The sequence below is a fragment of the Cygnus olor genome, chromosome 5 (assembly GCF_009769625.2).
Source record: "Cygnus olor isolate bCygOlo1 chromosome 5, bCygOlo1.pri.v2, whole genome shotgun sequence".
Taxonomy (NCBI): domain Eukaryota; kingdom Metazoa; phylum Chordata; class Aves; order Anseriformes; family Anatidae; genus Cygnus; species Cygnus olor.
This window is the reverse complement of record NC_049173.1, coordinates 33,362,473-33,367,086: the sequence shown is the minus strand read 5'-3', so window position 1 is coordinate 33,367,086 and position 4,614 is coordinate 33,362,473. Positions and strand designations below refer to the sequence as shown.

General features: G+C 46.6%; 1 long non-coding RNA gene across 1 annotated transcript; it reads left to right on the top strand.

Annotated features, from left to right (window-relative positions):
• Positions 1-224: 224 nt before the first annotated feature.
• Positions 225-3,218, top strand: LOC121071469. Its single transcript, XR_005820622.1, has 3 exons — positions 225-251; positions 1,992-2,123; positions 3,039-3,218. It is a non-coding gene; the product is annotated as an uncharacterized LOC121071469 (long non-coding RNA).
• The last annotated feature ends 1,396 nt before the right edge of the window (positions 3,219-4,614 follow it).

Below are 4,614 nucleotides of genomic sequence, written 5' to 3'. Positions count from 1 at the left end.
TAATGTTCCTTCATGTGGAAGAGTAGCTAGCAGTGTGCTTCTACTAAACCCATCAAAAAAGATGCAGGCAGTCCTTGTGTGTGGATCAATAGTCATTGGCAGCAAGGCAGAAACCAACAGAGTCGTCATAATCAAGATGGGTGATATCATAGATGGTAGTGACTTTTGGTCAGCACATGTGGCATCTTTCCAGGTCATCACCCAACAAGTCATACCCAGTTCTCTGATCCAGTGTATGTGGTAGTGTTCAGGTGAGGCTTCTTGATTAAACATGCATTAATTCTTGATTAAACATGCTTCTGAAAGTTACATTAATGGGTTGTGAGTGTGGGGGTAACACCTAATGCTCAGTACCTCTCACTCTGAGTGCATAGAGACCCTTGCCACCCTGATGCCATATGCATATTCACATGGAAAACTCACTATTTTTTTTTCTGGGACACAGTGGCCTCAAAAGAAGTTGCAGCTACTTACCAAAGCAGTTTAACAGGGACAAATAGTGGGGCTTGGTGTCACAAGCCTGCTCTGAATAACAGGTGATATTTGATGGCCCTTGTTATGCAGGAGGTGGTAATTTCTGCCCACTGAATCTGTCTACAGACCAAGCTCTCTTGTGTTTGCTATCACTTTCATGTCTCCCTTTGCAAATGGGCAGGTAAAATGTCAGAAGCCTTCTAGGACAGGGACTAGGGATGAAACTGAACTGCCTGCAATCTGGTTCTGTGATATTGCTGTGTCTGAAACCCTGCTCCATCTGTAGGAAAGGGACAGGAAAGGGCCACAAAACAGCTGGGGATGTGGGGCAGTGGCTGTGTGAGGAGGCACTAAGCAGAGGAGGGAAGCAGCTGTTGGGGGGCATGTGAGGGGTCCCTAAAATGAAGAAAGCAGGGCAGGGAATGACCCCTTGGTATTTCTTGTAGCTCATGAACGTGGAAGCACAAAATGAGATTACCAGCCGATGATTTTAAAACAAGCAGAACTTTTTTGTTTAAATAAGTGTGATTACATTCTGGAACCTACTGCAGTAAGCTGTTACAGGTGCCACACTCTTAAATGGATTAAAACAAAAGAAATGGCCGAGCTCCTCTTAGGTTTATCCCCTTCCCTACTTCACCTTCCTTTGTCTCTTCTCTCCTTGCTGATTTTGCAGTCAGTTTTCCAGCTGATGCAGTGTATGAGATCTCCCTAGGGGCTTTTCCTCACCTCAGCAGAGGGCAGGTGTGTCCCTGGGGATGGAGAGGTCTCTTTGGAGCCTGAGCCAGTGCTCTCTGAGGACTTGGGGGCTTTGGGTTGAGCCCTTGGGATCACCATGGCTTTGCGTCCTCTGGCATGTTGCAGCAGAGGAAGGAATGAGAGGCACCTCTGGAGAACAGAGCTGTGTCCAAAAGGGTCACCATCCTGTATTGTTGGGTTTTGGTAGTTGTTCAATCTGAATCAGTGGCTACTTCCTCTTTCCAGGCTGAGCAAGCAAAAAGGTCAAAGACCAAATCAGGTTATTATATAAGCCGTAAAATAAAAGAAACGTACTGAGGGGGTTTATACTCTGAAGGCCCCAGTGTTCTTGTATAACACTCTTTGTCCTTGGATCCCTGGTCTTGATTTTGGAGAGCTCAGCTACTGGGAACCTCAGACCCTGGCCCAATGTTAATCTCCACATCAAAAGCAGAGACAGCTCTCTGTACCTGGACTGGTCTCCATGATGCAGAGATCTTAAAAAGGACCTGCTGGGGCTTTTGGTCCCATGCCAATTACGCTGGCTCCTGCTTCTCCCCATCCACATGCAGTGCATTTGGCTGTTGCATCCTACTGAGCAGAGGCTGTCTCAGGAACGGGGATGAATCTATAAAACAATAACACTACCCCAGTGCAGTTGCTGCATTTAGACTATTTTTAATTCACTTTTTTGTTCTAGTCCAGTAAGTGCACTTACTTGACTAGCTCTTTCAGTTGCTCTTACACTGCCCAATCTTCTTTCCCCATGCCTTTTCTAGACTTTTCCTTCCTGCTGCCTTGCTGCTATTCACCTTTTCTCCCTCCTCCATGCCATCTACTGCAGTGACTGGGTGAGGCACTTGTGAGAACAGGCTCTGCCAAAGACGAGACTTGGGAAATTGCAGTTACTGGTAATGTATGACCTTGGACTGCTGTGATGAGAAGAGACTGTTCAGTTAGCTCAGTGACATTTTCTAAGTAGGCAGTAAATAAATATTTAACCTGAATTACACCCTTATTGCTTCTGTCTGTCCAGACATATATGATAATGCAGGAAACCACTGGAATAAAAAAGCGCCTCCCATTTCTTTGGTGCATCACCACCCACAGGTCTCTAACCACATGCAGCTGTAGGCTGCTCATCTTCACAAGAAGTTCTCCTCCCCTCACCACCTACAAAGCTTCTCAGTCCACTAACTTGACCACTGCATTGTGCCCATGGCATTACAGTAGCTGTAACTGTGGGCAGCGGTATTACCTTGAGGTCATGGTCAAGTTCTTGGCATCTGGTGATGCAGAGCTAGGCTGGAGCGTGACTTAGAGGAACTGAAAGTGTGCTGCAGACGCTCATTTATGGTAAGCGAGAAGCTTGCTGAAAAAGGTGGATGGTCTGTGAGTCAACCCTTTTACCTGCTGCCCTAGTTCCTTGAGGGTGATGTGTCACATGCTGGTGACTCCTGGCTGTGCGGGAAGGGCTGCAGCCTTATTCCCTGTAGGGATAAGAGCAGGAGACTCCACACAGGGACACCTGTGGGTCTTCTCCCACTGCTTGCCCTTCTACTTGGGGGCCCCAGGGAGCTGCCAGCAGGCAGGGCAGTACCCAAACACATCTCCTGCCCCTCACCTGGCCACGATGCTCACCTCCAGGACTGCACACAGCAGCATTGCAGGGCATGGTGCATCCTGCTGACATTGCCTTCTGGTGCCCAGGAGCCCAGAAATGGTGATGTATGTACAGAGGAGCAGCTGATGTGTGGTCACTTATTCTGCTGTAGCACCTTAGCTCTACCTGCAAAGAGGACACTCAAGCTTTTCTTTTTTTGCAGAGCTGCAGAAACACAGCTGGCTCAGCTGGGGCCCATCAGAGTGCACTTTTGTTGACTCGAGATTATTCTTTTAGCAGATTTCCGTTGGAGCTGCTCACAAAAGTGGGAATTGCTGGGTTAATCTTCATAAAAGATAGAAAAGTTGGCAGCAGAAGGAATTTTTGAAAAAGCAAATTAAAGAGGAGGAAAGAAGCGGGTGTGAAGTAAATTATTTGCACTGGAGTGTTTTCCTTTCTGACCAGCAGAGAATGTAGGGGTATTTCCTGGGGAGAAGAATGTCACATTTAGAGGTGTCTTCCTTTGCTAAGAGAGGTGAAAATCCCTAGCAGTTAAACATTTCCAGCTCAGACATGCCCATTACTGGCAGAAGAGACTCGGTGATTAGCATTCACTAGCCCTTTGGGCTTCGGTTTTAGTTCCCACATACATTTAACTTGCCATGAAGAACAAAGTTGCAGTATAAACGATGAAGGAAGCTTTTTTCCAGATCGTGTTATTGTTTCACGTGTGCCTGAGTAATTCCTGTGAAGAAGGAAACATGAACTAATATAATATATTTATCACATGGTTCAGAGAATATTGTGGCCATTGCCAGAGGAGGTTTCTCCTCATAAGTCTGCCTACTGGATTTTCGCGTGAGAAAAGGTTTTCTAGGTTGTGGCTTGGTTCACCACCCCCTTGCCCATTCTTGGGAGCAGCTGAGCTGCAGTGAGCCCCAGGGAGAAGAGAGCACCACGCTGCTCTTGAGACAGCCTGAGTGTCTCCATGCTACTGCAGGAGCCTTGGTCCAAGGGGGTGAAGCTGATGCAACACTTCTGCAGAGAAAGGGTCAGAAACATCTGAAATGAAAGCAAAACACTGGGTCTCTACGGTAATCTCCTGAGTCTGAGCAGCTATGTCAGGGCATGGCACTTCTGGTAGGCTCTTCAAATCTCGTAGCCCCCTAGCTATTTGCTATGTCTCTCCATCCCTTATGGTGCAAGGAGAAGGTTTTTTTATAGCAACATTCCACTCAGAACTGCCTTAAGGACTTGGAGGAAGTGATATATGGAGGTTTTTGGGTAGTCTCCCAGATGTGGCTGATATGCTTATTAGAAGAGGGCAGATGTGTATCTTAAGAGGGTTTTCAGGTCTTTTGGCCTTAAAAGCTGTAGCCAGTTGCTCTTTCTGGTGGTTTTGGATAAACCTACACCCAGCTTAGTTTCAAGCAGAATTTGAAAAAAAAAAAGTGCAAAATGCTGTTTTTCTAGCAAGAAGGTTCCTTATGTTCCTAGATAACTCATGTCTGGCAGTGAGGCAATGGGTTTGTGAATATCAGGAGTCTTGAGACTCCTGGTACAGGTGGCCCTGTGCAATCTGGAATGACAGTAAGAGAAGTCTCTTACATGAGATCTCCAGTACTTCTGACCTTCTGACTCCCCTTTGAGCGAAGAGTGTTGTGACAGCAGTTTTTACTCTCAGATCTAGAAAACATAGCCTCTGGCATGAGCACCTCTGCTGTGAGTGTGACTGTGTGCTCCAAAACCTGAAAAGTTTCTGTTGAGTGTATTGAGGTGTCTTATTTAAAAACTGCCTT